Source organism: Prionailurus viverrinus, chromosome E3, assembly GCF_022837055.1.
Source record: "Prionailurus viverrinus isolate Anna chromosome E3, UM_Priviv_1.0, whole genome shotgun sequence".
NCBI lineage: Eukaryota > Metazoa > Chordata > Mammalia > Carnivora > Felidae > Prionailurus > Prionailurus viverrinus.
In genome coordinates, this window is record NC_062576.1 from 31,608,937 (window position 1) to 31,627,100 (window position 18,164).

The 18,164-nt window shown below is 50.6% G+C and overlaps 1 protein-coding gene across 10 annotated transcripts in view; it reads right to left on the minus strand.

The window, feature by feature from the left end:
* Window positions 1–18,164, minus strand: part of SNX29 (sorting nexin 29) — a 499,251-nt gene that overhangs the window by 51,106 nt on the left and 429,981 nt on the right. For 5 of the 10 annotated variants that reach the window (XR_007147869.1, XR_007147870.1, XR_007147868.1 and 2 more), the window contains one exon: window positions 17,874–17,928. The exons of 3 other annotated variants lie outside the window; for them this stretch is intronic. The gene's annotated coding sequence lies outside the window, so the exon portion shown is untranslated. Of the gene's footprint in view, window positions 1–11,379; window positions 11,598–17,873; window positions 17,929–18,164 lie in introns of those variants that run through there. 2 more of the 10 variants (XR_007147866.1, XR_007147867.1) reach the window with 2 other exon arrangements.

The window sequence follows — 18,164 nt, forward strand, 5'->3', positions numbered from 1 at the left end:
GACTGGGCAGAGGTGCCTCGGCATCCGGTGCAAGGAGTCACCTCAAGCTCCGCTCCCGTCCGCTTCCTGGGCAGAAACCTCCAGGGGCTCCCCGGGGCCTCCGAGGTCAACCTCAAGGTCCCTCTCACGGCACCAAAGGCCCTTTGTCACCCAGCTGCCACGGGCCTGTCGGCCGCCCCTTCTCACCTGGGCAGGGCTCTGGTCCCACACCCCAGGAAGAGGCTGTCGCCTCCCAACTCAAGCTCCGTTGTCTAACGTAAGCGCTTCCCCCAACCCCCTGGGACAGCTGGTTGCCGCCTTTTGGCCACAGACCCCGGACCCAAGCGCATGGTGGCCTCACGTCACTCCACACGGAAGTCTCTCCTGTCGGCCAGGAGCTTCTCCAGGACACGGACTGGTTTGCTCACTGCCCTCTCCATCTGCAGTACTGAGCACGAGGCATGGCTCTTGGCAGACGAGGGGCCAGAGCGCCTCCTGCCCCACCCAACGCCCCCCATCTAGAATATCCCCACGTCCTCATTGCGGCACCAAGGCCACCAGGCCCCAGCTCCTCCCGTCTTCCTGGGTCCCGTGTCCGCCCACTCCCCTCACTACTGGGGAACCGCGTGGACTCCACCCACTCTCATTACTGGGGAACCTCCCAGAACACGCCAAGCCTGCTTCTATCTCTGAGCCTTTGCACTTGCTGCTTCCGTCTGGATGCCCTCCATCCAGATACCTGCATGGCTCCTGTCAGCGTCTCCCCATCTCCTCCCAAAGTCCCTTATGCTCGAGTAAGAGGCCCTCTTATCCACTGTGGCGCCTTCCCTACCCCTTTATTTTTGTGCGGTGATGACAATAATGTCTCCGGTGCCTGGTGACAGTATCTGGTATCCAGCAGGTTCTTGGTAAGTGTGGACTGACCAGACTCTGCTGAACCTTTTGATGCATGTGCCGCTCCCTCCAAGGCCCCTTCGGCTCCTCTCCGGCTGCACAGTTAGGCACGGAGAAGCTAAGGAGTCGGCCTGAGCTCGCGGAGCTAGTGGGTGAGCAGTCTGGAGGTGGAATGCAGGCCCAGGTCACGGCTCGGTGTAGAGACCACACCACAACCACTGAGCTGGGGCTCCAGTTCCCCGCAGCGGTGCCGCCAGAGTCTCCGCTAACATGCACATCTGCTCCCGGAAGGGTAAGCCGTTCTCAACTGTCAGGTGACGGCCACGAACGAGAGCAGGGCCCCTAGGCTACCTGGAAGAGCAGACTCCTGGGGCCCCGGCGGGGACGTCACCAGATGCAAACTGCATCTGCCCTTAGAGGGGTCCCAGGCTCTACTATCGCAGGCTTCTGGGTTGCCTTGTGGGTGAGCTCTGGTCTACCTCTTGTCCAGCCTGCATTTCCCCATGGATCTGTTCTGCAGACCCAGGCGGTTCCCAGAGAAGCCTCCTCCGACCCACCGCCCATCCCTTTCCCACCGCGTCTTCCCACGGCATGGAGCTGGCGTGAGCTCTAGAGGTGAGTGCGGGGCAAACCCTCCAAGCTCACGGGCATGAAAAGCTAGTGACTAGAACTCTCCATTATGAGGTGACACCAGAGAGACCAGTGTCTTCACCTCAAGCCTGGGGTGACAACCTATCTCAGGTCCTTGTCTCATGCAGCTGAGGCTCCCTGTGCCTTGGGACAGGTGAGGGGTCACACGCTGGGCACCCGGGTCCTGGTCTCATGCTGCCTCCCATGTTGTGCACGTCCCTGGGAATGCCGGGTTCCTTCTGAGCCTCAGCTTCCTCATGTGCGAAGGGAGCGGACAGGTCCAGGACCCGGCATCCTCCTTCCCGGGCAGAGGGTAGAGACGTTACTCGCCGCACCCAAAGGCGACAAGCGGTACTGGGATCTGGACGGAGAAGGAGTGTCAGGTCTCCGAGACAGGGAGCTCGCAGAGTCTGCTGGACTGCTGAGCCTCTGCGTAGGTGGTAACGGACGATCTCCAAGGTGATCTCGCTTCCCAAATCCATAGGAAACACGGAAGGCTGGAACTGAGAATCTGGCCTTCCAGACCCAAATTGTACCCGTTCAACTGCCCTCAACCGCCTCCCCCTATTTGGTGAAGCACCCGGGTGTGGGGAAGGCGAAGGAACCATGAACCCTGCCTGTCTAACGAGTAACAGAGCTCCCATGACCTAAAAACATCTGCACAGCAGAAGCACACAGAGTAACAGCCAGCATAGTAATATCGAACACAGGAGTACTTACTGCGTGACGTGTTTTAAGTGCTTTGTACCTAACTATCAAGCAGAGTTTCCTCAAAATGAGTTTCCGAGGTAGGTCCTACCATGAGCCCATCTCACAAATGGGGAATCAGAGGTGCGGGGGGCAGAAGGGCCATGCCCAAGCTCTGGGATCCGGGGAATCACACAGGTGGAGTGTGAACCAGGTCGGCTGACCCCGTCAAAAGCGCATGCTGACACCCCCGTGGAAAGGCCAAGGGGCTGCGGACAGTGTCTGAATCAGGGCTTTGCGCACGACGCGCAGGCAGATTTAAGACTCTGTCGGCGGCCCAAGGCTGTGTTCTGACGGTCTCGGGGTGAAATAGTGCCCGTGGTGGCAAGAAAAGGGAAGACTCAAGAGGACTCTTGGACCCGGGTCCTGTCCGCGCTTCGTTCAGGGAAGAGGCCACAGGCTTGGCAGCCGCGCTCCTCCCCTTGGTCCCAGAGCCCCTCCTCCTCCTGCTCACACCGCTGAGCGCGCTGTGTTGAGCCCCACGGGTGATGAGACCTAACTAAACGGGGGAGGCAGATCGGACCCCCGGGGCTGGCATACAGCAGGTACAGCACGGCGGCTGGCCATCAGCACTCACCCGCTATCGGTGGACTTCGCCGAACGTCAGAACAGAAAGCACAGCCTGACCCCGCCTGCATCGAAGGCGTACCCACGCGAGACGCCGACTGCGCGTTCAGGAAACAAAGCAATTCGCTCTTTCGGAAAAGCAACAGAAAACCCACACAGGCCCGAGCTACGTGTACACCCTCCTCCCAGAAGCTTCTGAGAGCAACAGAAAGAGCAATACTTAGGTCACGGTTTACTGTGAGCTTCCTGTGTGCCACCCCTAGTTGAAGTGCCTCCTTGCATTATCTCGCTGCAAGGGTTTTAGGAACTGGCTACTCACACCCCCATTTGGCAGATGAGGAAACTGAGGCTCTAAGAGATTAAGCGCCTTCTCTACAGTGAGGGGTTGGTGGGGGAACAGAGCTGGGCTCAGCTCACACCCACGATACTCTCCTGCCTCTCGGCATGAATGGATTCCCAACTGCAGGGGACCTACAGCTTTACTAAAGACAGAAATCCAAAAGAAACTGGTCCTATAGTTCGCACAGAGGGAACCAAATACTGTCATTCTACACACTCCCCCGGCCCCCACTCCACACAGTGAGAAGTGGCTGTGGCTGGAGGAATTCTCACCTTTGTATCAATAGAACCCCCGTCTGTGGGAAGGGACGATTCGGTGCACAGGCTTCGCCGCTGCCTCTTTTGCTGGAGACGGGTTGGGTATGGCGGCCTGTCTCCCCCCTCCCCCCGCCACCTGCCCAATCCCCGTGCCACACAGGAGCGGCATCTCTTACCCCCTCCACGGTGCCTGGCACAGGCTGGGCCAGGACACAGGCAGGACACGACAGATGATCTCTCCTGGCAGGCCAGGAGCAGGCTCCGCTGCAGCTAAGCACGATTTTTCTCCGTCACTGACTTTGCAGCCGAGGGACAGTGCGGGCCCAGCAGCTGGGGACAGGGGAAAGGCTGGTTCGTGGATTTAATAGGAAGAACTCAGAAAGGAAAGAAGGGTGTTGCCCATAGATGAAAATCTCTTCCAGAACCACAAACTCGGCAGAACTGTGGGTGACACGAGCCACAGGACGGGCGACGGGGACGGGGCCAGCTGGGAAGGGGTACCACTCCTGTAATCCCAGAAACTTGGCCTGGCATAAACTCGGGCCCACTGTTGCAGGATCGCTGAGATTTTTATGTGAAACTTCAGATTTTAAAATGTTAAAAAATTGTAAAAATATTTAAAGACTAGGCAGAGCAAACAAAACACAAAGAGCGCGCCACACAAAGCCACCGGTGTGAGACAGATGAGCCCGTCAGAGGCTCCTGAACTCAGGACGCTCTCCTCAAATTCATGACAGCCAGCCCCAGGACCTGGGATTCTTTCGGGAGAGTCGCATCATGTGCCCACCAGAGCCACTCAGAGGCGGGCTCAGCTCCTACCACTGTTTAGCCGAGTAATCGTGGCCAAGTCACTAGCTGTCCCTGGACCCCAGCTTCTCCAGCTGCACGATGCAGATATGGAGAATGCCAGACTCGGAGAATCGCCGCGTGACCGAGTGAGATCATGCTTGTAAAGCAGAAACTGGGGGTCCTCTCAGTACCCAGCGGACACTCCATACGCAATGAATTTCCTCTTTTAGAATGAAGCTCAACTCAGGTTCCCTCTGCCTCTACGTTTTTTTTCAGCGACCTGGCATTATTTGGTCAAATTAAATATAGTCGACTACGCACCAGACTGACTCCATCCTGAGATCTATCCTGGAAGAACGCTCACGCAGGACCACAGGGGTCACACCCAGCGAGATTCACTGCTGCCTGGTTCTGGAGTCAGGGGCCACTGGGTGGCCCCTCCAGGCCACAGGGGAAGTGAGACGTGGCTGACGCTCCCCCCAAGATACAATCACCACGTACAGGAGCAAAGTGTAGGTAGAGGCAGCCCTGTGAATGGAGCTGAGATAGAGTGCTGAGTACGCCAAGTAAAGGAACAGAGACTCACGCGCAACACCCGTGAAGGCAAATAAAAAAACACAGCAACTGCAACAGTCTAGAAGGAAACCAACATGTCTGCAGCCACAGCCAAACCCGCTGGAGCAGCCGCTGGCGGCAGGCAGGGAGGAGAGCGGGAGGAGAAAGGGAGGCGGCCGGGCTAAGAGAGGAGAAACACAGAGCTGGGGGCCTCCGGGTGACCAGCGGGGTCAGGTTATTGGAGCTGTAGAACAGCATTCACTTGCGCTTTTTTGTACCCGAGGTAAGGAGGAAACAGAAAGGAGAGCGGCAGTATTTTCCTGCCTGCGCCCGTTTACGGCCAGGCCCTGCCTCCATCAGACCCCAAGTCCCCAGCAGGATCTGGGGTGCACGTGTGTTCCGCCCTGAAAAAGCTCCGAGTCTGACGACTGCAGACACAGAGACCGAGCCGTGACAGTCCAGCTGGAGATTCGGAGTGCTCTCCCGTAGTTTATGTTCCAGCCTTGCCTGCGGGCCCCACGGGGCCCCGCTCTCCTCCTGTCCACAGTCCTCCATGCAGCCCTTGGGCAGAGATGGCACACAGAGCCGCTCCCTCGTGACAGAAGGCCGGTCCCCTCACGAGGCCCCAGACCATTTCACAGTCTGGTGGCTACAAGTGTGATGGTCGCACGGGGTCTGGTTTGGAGATTCTCAGAGGTTTTAAGAGCAGCGACAGCGGCATTATGGGGGACCATCTCTGCCTTAATTGCAGCCTCTATGATGACTATCAATTCTTAACTGCTCGTGCCACAGGCTGGGAGAGGCATAATGAAGGCAAAATCTCTCAATTCTCAGATCAGTTGGCCGCTGACTCAAATGCCTGGAGATCATGGTGCAGACCAAAGAAAATGTATCTGCAAGCCATCCAGAAACAACAGAAAAAAAATCGATAGGTCATCAAAAAGAGACCCCTGCAAGGCTGGTTCCATGGCCCCCACCCTGCTGGCGGCCATCAAGCTGGGCTTCTGAGAGGGGCTGGTTCCAGGCTTCTGCAGGCAGAGCGCCTTTCTGGAGAAAGGCTCCAGACCCCCTGGGAAGGGCTGGGGCCTGGCTCACCCACCGCAGCAGGCCTGGGGCTGTAACAGGGCCCTTGACCGTAACTGCTATAGACTCAACACCCACCTGAGGCCAGGTGTTCAGAATATGGCATTTCATTAACCCTCAAAAACACACTTCTGTGGTTGGGGGTGGGGGGAGGGTGTCTCTATTTTAGGGCGCTGAGACAGAGAGAGGAATTAACTTGTCTATGCTCACGCTAGAATGGTCCTTCCAACTTCCAGGCCCAGCCACTCTGCTGTCCCACACCATCCCCTTTCTCGAGAGAAGTTTCCAAAAGTTCCATTCAGTTCACAAAGCCTATGCATTGGGCCTGCTACCAAGCTGGGCACTGGAGGGGTGGGAGAGGTAGAGGGCAACAGCCTTACCTTTGAGGACATTTGAGTTTCATGCAAACCTGAACTGTGTTTCTCCATGATGCTTCTGATACCACATGGAGAGGGGTTTTTCCTCTTTTTTTTTTTTTTTTTCCCACACCAGCAACCAATTCTCCAGCTTTCCAGACACTAACCGGTCGTCTAATGATTCAACTCCCTTCTGACGCTAACGGCCTGAAGTCTGCATGGGACTACATGGGTTAAGGGCTCTGTCCCGAGTCTGCCTTCACTTCTGATGCCAATCCCAAATCCCAGGCTCCCGTACTTCTGACCAACTGGCTACACATCAAGGATTCCCATAATTCATTCCTCGGGTTCAGTAATTAGCTATAATGGCTCACAGAACTCAGGAAACCAATTTACTTAACATCACCCGTTTATTATAAAGCATACAGCTCAAAAACAGCCAAGTGGGAGAGAAGCATAAGGCAAGGTACTGATGAGGAGGAGAGGTGTGGACTGTCCCTGCGTCCCCTGGGGGCACCACCCACCCAGGTCCTCAATGTGTTCACCCACGTGAAGATCTCCCAACCTCACAGTTTAGGATTTTTAGGGAGATTCCAGTGCATGGGCACAACTGATTAAATCACCGACCGCTGGGGATTGACTTAATCTCCAGCCTTCTCCCTCCTCAGAGGTCAGGGGTCGGGGCTGAACGTTCTAACCCTCTAATCATGTCTTGGCCCTTCTGGAGGCCAGCCCCATTCTGCAGGCTTCTAGGGGTCCCAGCCACCACTCATCTCATTAGCCTCAGGAGATCCCCATGGTCTTAGAAGCTCTTGGGTCAGGACCCAAGACTGAGTCCAACACTGTATCAAAAGATTCTCCCCTCACCCCATCAGAAAATTCGAAGGATTTTAGGAGCCCTGTGCCAGGAACCAGGGACAAAGACTAAACATATATTTCTTATCATATCACAATATCAAAAAAACCAAATGGGGAAGATAAAGCAGGAAGGATAAAGGGATTATTTTCGAGTTTTACTTGGGAGTTTTATTTACCTTGGACAAGGACCCTGGAGTTTTCTCTTAAGAAGTAAAAATGAAATCAGAGTCAGATACGGACTCAACCTAGCTAGTCAAGACACGCCCCAGCTGGAGGTCTTCGCTCCTTTCTCTGTAAGAGAGTGGCAGCTGTCATCATGCCTGACTCAACCAACATGATGTGCCAAGCAGGTGCTAGGAGCTGGCGCACACCAGTGCATGAGACTGTAGCGTAGGAAGCTGGTACACACAAAATACCTCTCTGCTCTATATGCTCCGCAGGGAGTTTGGGGTCAGGAGAGCAGCCCTAGCCAATGGGCAGCAAGCAGAAGGGACATACACCGTCTGGTGGGGTCCGAGGTCAGGGATGCTGTGTCTGTCCCGTTTCTCTGTCGGGCATGCTGCAGAGACCTGGGGGCACTGTGGCCCCTTCCTCTTGCTTCTCTCAAACCTCCTCCAAAAGACACTCCCCTCCAACCTCAAATAACCTGCTAATGCCAAGACAGCCATTGCCAACCCCACTGCCAGAGGGGGCCACCGAGGCACAGACCTGCCTGACAGCCAAGACTGAATGCAGGCTCCTCGACCTCGTCCCTTGAAACCAAAGGGACTTCTGACGTTCAGGAGTCTTCTAAGGAGGTCCCTGCAGGGGCACCTGGCTGGCTCAGTCGGTGGGGCGTGTGACTCTTGATCTCGGGGTAGTGAGCTCGAGCCCCACGATGGGTGTAGAGATCACTTTACAAAAATCATTTCCAAGGAGGTTCCTGAAGAGCTCCCTAGAAGTGTCCTGGGTGGGGGCTTTAACTGGGGGGTGAGGGGAGGGTCTAATTCAACAAAGCAGCTCCCCTTCCTCTGTTTAAACTACTGGAGGTGGTGACAAGAGCAGCCATTTACTGAGAGTTGATTGGGTGTGAGGCTCGGTGTTAACACAGTTTTTCCACTTGTTTAATCCTACCTTTGGTGGTGGACACTATTATTAAACCCATTTTACAGATGAGGAAATCGAGGAAAACCCATTTTACATTGAGGTGAAAACCTTGTCTAAGGTCAAACATCCTTTCGACGACAGGAACCGCAAGTCAAACCCGGGCCCCTCTGACTTCAGAATCCACGTATCTAACCATGCCCTCTGGTCCAATGCCAGAGGGTACCAATGCCAAAACTAAGGGAGTTAAAAATGAAACGGTGGTGCCCACACCACCTCTTACAGAAGAGGAACTGAAAGCCCAGCGTGGTTTTTCCTCCCAATCCGCAGCCTGGAACTCCTTGCACGAGATCGCATTGAATACATCTCAGGTGCTGAGTCAGCGGATGTCCAAGGAGCCACTCTACGAAAAGAACTTTTACTGCAGTCAGCAAGCGAGTAGGTGATGCAAACCAACTTAGAAAAATTCAAGCTATTTAATGAAAAGAGGCAAACCTCAAAGCTGGGCTCAGTGATATTCCAAGTCTACTCAGGGCCTTTGTATAAACCACTTGCTGACCACAAACATCAGACAACAAGGTCAACAAGGAACAAACTCAAAGTCTGGGGTTGAAAGTCGTTGCGGCAGCTAGCCCTACCACAGCTAATTCGTGCGGAGAAATGGAGGAGGCAGAGGGCTCGATTCTACACTGGTCATTGCCCACACCTGGGACAACGGGGCCAAGTGTCACCTGCTCTGCACAGTAAAGATTCTTCTCTGACTGCAAACAGCAGCTATCATCTACTGAGGGCTTGCTCTGTGCCATACGCTGTGCTCAACTCCGTGATTTCCTGGTAAAGAAACTGAGCTGGTGGTGGTTATACCACCCGGGTTGGAATCCCGACTCTACCACTTACTGGATCTCTAGCCTTGGAAGAGGTGCTTGGTTTTATCATCTTTAAAAGAGGGATAACAACAGTAGCTGCAATGCCTGCACAGAGTAAGTGCTCCGTCTGTGTTATTACCATCGCTGTTATCACTTTGCCAGGGCATTTCTATCTCAAAATAACACGTGGGTTTAGTACAATCATCATCTCTACTAGCTGATGAGCGCATGAGACGTGGCGTTCACTATTTCACAGCTTTGTCAGACAAAAGAATGCAAAACTGAAGATTAGAAGGAACAGACATGTGTTGCATGAAGGAGAAGCTTCAGGAGTGGCACCCGAGGAAGGCGGAATGCGGTTTCAGTGAATGCACTGTTTGTTTGGGGGCGGAAGTGGGGGATGGTGTGGAGTCAGCCTAGGCTGTCTGGGCGGGGAGATCCCACTTCCCCAGCTAAGCCTTCACTACCTCCATTCACTGACCAGAGTTGACATTCCCAAACCCACCCTACTTTAAATCCCTAATGTGCTGCCTTTGGTAAATAGAAGATTCCACAATCTCACTTCTGTATCCTAAGATGCCACAGACCTCAGGGATTTCTCTTCATGTCTTCTTTTATGGAGGAAGCAAATGGACAAGAGCCTTTTAAACCCTGGATCCAGTGCCTCCATATCCCTTTAGGTGCCTTTACTGAAGCCTCGATTTTAAGATATTATGACCGACAGTTTCTTCTTTTTGCCTGCCCAGCAGCCATCCCCTCCATGCCACTGGTAAGAGCACTGTAACAATCCTCTCAAAGATCTCCTGCTCCCTATTCTCAGTCCATGTGGTGGGGGAGAGGCTGCCCCCCCACCCACTGCTGCCGCTCCCCATCTGTAGAAGCAGACATGACACCTGAGTCAGGTCCAGCTACTGGAATGTTCCATACCCCTGGCCACAGAGATTGGCTCAAGAATGTACATATGAGCCAAGGAACCACAAAACTCAGACTCTAAAAACTACAAAACATTGCTGAGTGACTTAAAGATGACCTAAATAAATGGAAAAACATCCCACCTTGTTATAAAAATCACATCCCTCAAATTGATCACAGATTCAACGTAATGCCTTACCAAAATCTCAGTTGCTGTTTTTTTTTAAACAGTCTTTATAAGCTTATCCTAAAATTCATAGGAAAATTTAAGGGGCCCAGAGTAGTCGAGCCAATCTTGGAAAAAGAACGAAGGTGGAGGGCTCACTTCTCAACTCCAAACCTACTACAGAGGCTCTAGTCATTAAGACACGATGGTGCTGAGGTAAGGATAGAGATTTAGATCAATGGAAAATAACTTCAAATCCAGAAATAAGCTCTCACATTCATGGCCAACAACTGATTTTCCACAAGAATGCCAGGACAATGCAGTGGGGGAAAGAATGATCTTTTCAACAAACAGTCCTGTGACATGTGGATATCCACATGTAAAAGTAAACTTGGACCTCTTCCTTGATAACATACAGAAACTACCTCCAAATGAGTCCCAGAACTAAATCGAAACATTGAAACTGTAAAGCTGTTAGAAGAAAACAGGAATAAATTGTAGTGACCCTGTTTTAGGCAAAGCTTTCTTTTTTTTTTTTTTTTTTAAACATTTATTTATTTTTGGGACAGAGAGAGACAGAGCATGAACGGGGGAGGGGCAGAGAGAGAGGGAGACAGAATCGGAAACAGGCTCCAGGCTCCGAGCCATCAGCCCAGAGCCTGACGCGGGGCTTGAACTCCCGGACCGCGAGATCGTGACCTGGCTGAAGTCGGACGCTTAACCGACTGCGCCACCCAGGCGCCCCTAGGCAAAGCTTTCTTAATAGACATCAGAAAGCCTAAGGAACAAAAGAAAAAATACGTACATTAGATTTCATCAGTATTAATGAAACCTTAGGTTCTGCAAAGGACATCATCAAGAAAGGAGAAGACAACTCACAGAACGAGAAAAAAATATTTGTTTTTTTTTTTAAATTTTTTAACCTTTATTGATTTTTGAGACAGAGAGAGAGAGAGAGAGCATGAATGGGGGAGGTTCAGAGAGAGAGGGAGACACAGAATCTGAAACAGGCTCCAGGCTCTGAGCTGTCAGCACAGAGCCCGACGCGCGGCTCGAACTCATGGACTGTGAGGTCATGACCTGAGCCGAAGGTGGACACTCAACCGACTGAGGTACCCAGGTGCCCCAATATTTGTTAATCATATACCTGATAAGGGACTTGTATCCAGAATAGACAAAAACCGCTTACAACTCAACAATAAAAAGACAACCCAATTTTAAAACGGGCAAAGGATCTGAATAGATATTTCCCCAAAGATATACAAGTGGCCAATAAACACACAAAAAGATGTTCCATCAGTATCATTTGTCAATAGGGAAACACAAATGAAAACCACCATGTGACATCACTTCATACACACACACACACCACACAGTAACAATCAATGATAAGAATGTGACAAACTTAGAATCCTCATACCTTGCTGATGGCAATATAAAATGGTGCAGCTACTTTGGAAAACAGAGTACTTCAAAATGCTTAATACAGGGTTACCACATGACCGTACTTCACTCCTACGTGGAATAAAATCAACAGAAGAACGAAATTAAAGGAAAAGAGAAGCGTGTGTCCACGCAGAAGAGTGCACACGAATGTCCATGTTAAAGACCCAATAACAGTCAAAACACGGAAACAACCTAAATGCCCATCAACAGACCACTGGATAAATATGTGGTCTACCTGTATAATGGAATAGTACTTGGCAGTAAAAAGAAACACAGTTCTGATGCATACTGCAACATGGACAAAACAGTATGCTTTTGCGAGGTCACATAAGACGAGCGTATGAATCCATTTACATGAAATTTTCAGAATAGGTCAATCTGTAGGTACAAAAAGTAGATTATGGCTGTTTAAAACAACAACAAGAGGGCACACAGCCCAGGCAGACCAGTGAATCTACTCCTAGACTCTGCTGGAACCACCAGGAAAGGCAGTGCTTTCTTCCTGAGCTGCCGGTGGGGTGATATAAACCTGGAACTGCCAGAGGCAGCTTGGAGAGAGCCTGTCTGAGAAAGAAGCCCGCCGAGAGGAAAACAAAGGAGAATGGGAAGGAGAGAGAGATCAGGTTCTGACAAGATCACGTGGGCCCTGGAGCCAGCTATGCCTGAAGCTGCAATGCATTCCTGGTCTTTTCAATCACGTAAATCAAGTTCCTCCCAGGATTTCAGTGTGGGAGGATGTTAGCTCAGTTCCTCACTGAAACTGTGATTCCTCCTTGGCATCCTCCACTCACTGTTCAGGTCACACCCCCCCCCCTTCACAGGACTTCCCACCCTGGAGCCCCCCTGCCCCATACTCCACCTTTCCCAGGGCACAGGCTTTTCTGAAAGTCCTCTCCCTCCTGCTGGCTGTGGCCTCCCATCCACCTCACAGAACCTCCTTTTCAGTCAGAGACACTTTCCCCACCTGGAACGCACCTGGAGCAGGGCTCTATAACTCAAATGCTTAAAAATAAATGCGAGCTGTGTTATTTCCAACAAGTTTTCCCACCTATTAATTATTTATCTAGCACCTGCTTCACAAAAAAAGAACCTGGCAGAGAAGGAATAGGGAGAAGAGTCTGGAAAGAGCAAGGCAGCCAAAAACAGCAGAGGTGCCCTAGCTGGGAGTTACATGATGTGGGGGAGAGAGGGGTCTCCAGGGAGGGTCACCAGCAGGGTTCTCTGTATGGCCATGATGAAGCCTACCAGCTCCTAATCAGAACTGTGTTTTGTTTTGTGTTTTTTAAATGTTTTTATTTAGTTTTGAGACAGAGAGAGACAGAGCATGAGCAGGGGAGGGGCAGAGAGAGGGGGAGACACAGAATCCGAGGCAGCCTCCAGGCTCTGAGCTGTCGTCACAGGACCCGACACGGGGCTTGAACTCACGGAGTGAGATCATGACCTGAGCCGAAGTCAGACGCTCAACCAACTGAGCCACCTGGGCGCCCCCAGAACTGTTTTTAAATGCACGAAACAAGTTAACACGGGTTTAGACAGACAAGCACTTATAAAATGTTGATAAAGCAACACAAGAACTTCTTTGCTGAGGCCCTGGATAACAAGATGCAGGGGCAGGTCTTATCACCACTGTAACTTCAAGGTAGCAGTGAGCTTTGAGGATATTTGGGGCCATCTATGGCGACTGTCGTGTGACATGAAAATATGTAAGACTGATTTCTACCGCAGATAAAGCCACAGGTATTAGGGGTACTCTTACAGTTTGTGGCCCGAGTTCATTATTAAATTCAGTTTTAATTAGATGTTAGGGAAAATAAAAGTGTGATTCTTGTCTGAGGATTTGTCTGAGGATAAATGCTCAGACCCTAAAATAAGAACTCGTGGGCTGGATCAGGCTGAGCCCCCAAGCAGGCCTCTCTGGAACGGTGCACTGCCCATGTGGGGAGGTGAGGCGTTAACAGGGAAGTGTGGCTGGGAGAGCCCTGTTACCACCAACTGTGGCTTCTGAGCACTTGGTGTGGACCAGGCTGTGTTCTTGGCCTGTCCCCTGAACTTCCTCACTGAAGCCTCACAACAGCCTCGAGCAGGAGCCACCAGAATTCTGTGTAAATTATATTCACATAAGAGGGCACCAAGGCGCAGAGACATGACAGGCTGATGTACTCTGGTGTCGGGATTCAAACCCAAATACTCTGACCCCAGGACTCATACCCTTCTCTATTGCCTCTCACTCCCTGCTCCCCCACCCTCACTAGCGTCCCAAAGAGGTAAAAGCCCAGAGGAGACAAAGAAAAGCTGAGTCGCACTCAATTTTGAGCTAGAGGCCTCTGTTCCAAGCCTTGCATTTCTGTGTGGAACATGTGTTCTGCCTGGGTCAGAGGCAGTCCTGAGCCCAGAGACAAAGCCAACTCCGAGTGTGCACCAAGAACACCTTTCCATTCCAGCAAGACAAAAGGCCGTATGAGCCAGGCAGAGAGAGAGCGTGTGTCTGGCCCAATGTCCAGGGTGGAGCTGCATGCAGGCCTCCTTTTGCCTGGAACACACTTCCCAGGTTGTTTGCTAGCCAAACACCACACAGCCTCTACATTTCAGTTTGAATGTCCCTACCTGGATTCCTTCACTACATCAGGTCTTCTGTGTTACATACAACTTCCTGCAGTGTTCCTGCATAGAAACTTGGCACCATTTGAAGGTTTATTTGTTTAATGGTTGTCTCTGCTAAACCAGAAGTTCCAAGAGGGCAGGACCCATATCTGTCTTCCCCACCATCTTAAGCACAACTGTGCAAACTGAATAAATATGGGTGAATATCATACAGGAAGAAAAGAAAAGAAAGCAACAAGACACTAGGCCAGCTGGCTGCTGGGAGCTTCCTGTTCCAACCCGGGAGGCTGAGACTGGACACGGGCACATCCTGATGTACCAATTAACCACAGGGTGACTCTGCCCACTGACAGGTGTGGCTCAAAGCCTGATGACCCAATGACGTGAACAGCAATCTTCACCCCTTGAGGCGATCGAGGTGAGCAGGACAGGAAGGAGATGGTCAAGTGTGCTGCTCCAAGGGTCCAGGTATAAACACAGAAATAACATGGAACAGTGCTTCTTGAACTTCTGGGTACACACAACTCACCTGCATGTTAAACATGCAGATTCCAACTCAGTAGGATGGGGGTAGGGCCTGTGATTCTGCATTCCTAAAACACTCTCAGGGGAGACTGATGCAGCCCATCCGAATACAAGATCTGTAAAAGCTTTCTTGGAGGTCCTAACTGATACTGTTAACCTCAAGCCAGATTACCAATTCGTACAAATATCCACCCCTGTGTTCTTTGTTCCTCTGCCTAAGAGCACAAGATGGAGAGCGAATGAGCCTGCGGAGATAATAAGTGATGGTAATCAGAGCTCCAGGCCTGGCTCTCTGAACACCTCACCATGCAATCCCAGGCAAGTCATTTCCACCTCCTGGGCCTCTGGTCCGCGTCCCCACTCATTGGTCTGCAGACTAGCTGTGCCAGCGTTATCCAAGAATTTTTTTTAAATACAGACTCCAGGGCTTCACCCATAGAGTTTCTAGTTCACCACATCTGGGGTGTGGTCTGAGCATCTCCACTTGTTTAAACCCTATGACTCAGATCTGCATCCAGAGTGGGAAACCATGAGACAAAAGGCAGCTGAGGTGGAACTGTCCGTGGTGCTGACCCGTGACTTGTAATGTGGCCTAAATACAGACTTAGGGGATCTGGGAGGCGATAATTTACCACATTGTTTGAGAATCCGGAAAAGATGCTGACATTTTTGCTCTGTTTAGGTACTGGCATTATTGGCATATCCATCAGTCACCTGTAGCACAGCAGTGAAGCCTAACCCATTGGAAAAGGGAAAACAGTTATGTCCAATTATTTCCAAAATCAATGCATCTGGGGCATCTGCAACAGTCTCCGAAGCCAGAGTGAAAGGCTTGATTTACAGCTCTCCAGACTTGCTTGCACACTAATGGTATGATTGAGGGGGAAGGCCCCACATAGCAAAACCATTTCTTATTTGTTGCTCTAGTTTGAAGAATGCCTACACGAAATTCCAGTTCGTGCGTTCTATGGGGATTTCCTGCCATGGGAGGGAGGAACGAACAGAGGGAGAAGTGGGGGGGGGGGTAGATAAAAGGTGGAAATGAAGATTAAGCAGAATGCCAGGTCTTCCTGGCTAGCTCATTTTTCTAGCTTCCCACAAAGATTTATGCACCTGTCCAAAACACACTACAGATCCATTACCCAGCACAAAGAGCCACTTCCAGCGTCAAGCAGAAGGTCAGGCACAAATGATGGTTCAGAGCTAGCTGAAAACCCACCATCTCTCTATCTTTACCCTTGTCTTGCAGAAGGAGCTGAGTAATTTTACTTTGGTTGGCAGCAGTGAGGAAAAAAAAATATTATATATATATAATATATTATTTAATATATATTATATATAACATTATATATATACATATGTTATATGTATACAGCAATATATAATTGTTGTAGCAAACAATGAGCCCTAAATGCAATAGACAGATAGATAAGATAGATAAGTAGATAGATAAGCCCTAGATGCGACCAGGCCCTTATTTAGCTTCCTGCCATCTTATCAGTGGCTGGCACACAGTAGGTGTTCAAGAAGGAAGGAAGATTTCCTGAATGGAGATATGAATGAATGATGTTCCTCTTGGTATGTTTGTAGCCCTCTGGGGATTTCTCTGGGCTATTCTCTCCTACTGACATTTATGCTGCTTTCCAAGTGAGCGTTTCTAAAAAATGCAAAACCATCTTTTAAAACCAAGTAATTTGCTTTCAGGATAAAAATCCAAACTCCTCAGCTGAGCATGCAAGGTAACTGCTGCTGCCTAGCTCTTTGGAATGGTCCCTTCACACGCCACACAGTGTCACGTACATCTGGTACATGTAGTATCTGTCATTTGCTCAGGAGGCATCATGGGCCTGAGGGGGTAGCTGCTCCATAAACTCTGCCCCCCAAACTGTGGTCTCCTTTGCCTGGAGTTCCCCATGTCACTCAACAGCTGGGTCCTGTTCACCCTTCAAGGCTTAATTCAGGTATTACCTCCACCCTGAAGTTTCTCTGTGTCTCTCCTTTCCTTCACCATCCATCCTCTTGGCCCCCACTCCCACCCCAGGCTGGCTTCTCTGGTTTCTCCTACTCAGCACCCATGTCTTTTTCTCCTGGTGGCAGCACTATCATCTTCCCCTGGGCAATCAATGTTTCTCACTCTCAAACCATGGCTTTGGGATGGGACTGATTCCGCCCCTTGACTCAGGGCTCAGCACATGACCTGGCCCACCACAATCATTATTATTGGTGTTAAGATAGGCATAGGACTCAAGCTGAGCCAGTGAGCATTGGCACTGAGACTGGAACTATTGGGAAAGAGATTTACTCTTTCTGCCAGGGCTACCACAGTAGTATGAAAGAAGTCAAGAGGTATGTGACCATTTCTGCTATGAAAGGGATGCCTGCCTGCCTGCCTGAGAACACAGGCAGCTCACGGAAAAAGGCAAGTAGAGAGAGAAAGAGACAGGGAGACAAGTAAGAAGCAAGAGAGTAAGTAAGCAAAGGCAAAAGCGAGTGGCAGAGCTAATTACATCATATGAGGTCATGGAACTCCTGGGTCCAGCCATTCCTGAAGTGAGACCTAAACTTCCCAGTTACACAAGACAATTAATCCTCTTTTTAGAGTAAAAATAGTTTGATTTTTACTGGTTTTTATAGTTGCAGCGGAAAGCATCGTAGATGATACACTGTTCCCTGTGCTCCCACAGAATCCTGATTTAATCCCCCCAAAGCACCTACTGGGAGGTGATCTACCAATTGCCCCACTGGACTGTGAGCTCCCAGAGGGCAAGAAACATTTCATTTGCCTCAGTAGCCCCAAGACTTCATGTATCATAAATACCCCAAAGGAATTTTTAAATTAAAAAACAAAAATTAAAGGTGGGGTGCCTGGGTGGCTCAGTCGGTTGAGCGTCTGATTTCGGCTCAGGTCATGATCTCACAGGTCGTGAGTTTGAGCCCCGCGCTGGGCTCTGGGCTGACAGCTCAGAGCTTGGAGCCTGATTCAGATTCTGTGTCTCCCTCTCTCTCTGCCCCTCTCTGTACCTGCTCTGTTTCTCTGTCTCTCTCTTTCTCTAAAAAAAATTAATAAACATTAAAAAAAATTAAAAAAATAAATTAAGGGTATGTCTAACTGGAAAGAAACATTTACCTGAAAGTTAATGAAGATTTCCATTTACTTCAGAATACTTTCATGGCCTTCCTGGTAAGAGCTCTGAGACTTCTCAGGTTCTTGACCATTGCTAGTATTCTCTACTTCCCCGAATGCTTCTTTTTCAGTTCTCCAAAGCTGGAGATCCTGGAGGTAACAAGTGGCAAGTCGAAGGTTGTGAGAAAGCACCCGGCCCAGAGCCCAACTACTGCTGCACCTTGCTCACCTGGACCTCAACTGAGGCTAAAGCCAGTGCTGCACCCCTATGTTTCCCCCGTGAGGGGCTGGAGCCCTGAGACATAAAAACTCCAACATGCACCTGAACTCAGCGATTTGTCATGCTTCTGTACCTCTGCTGATGCTTGCCTTCTGATGGGAACATC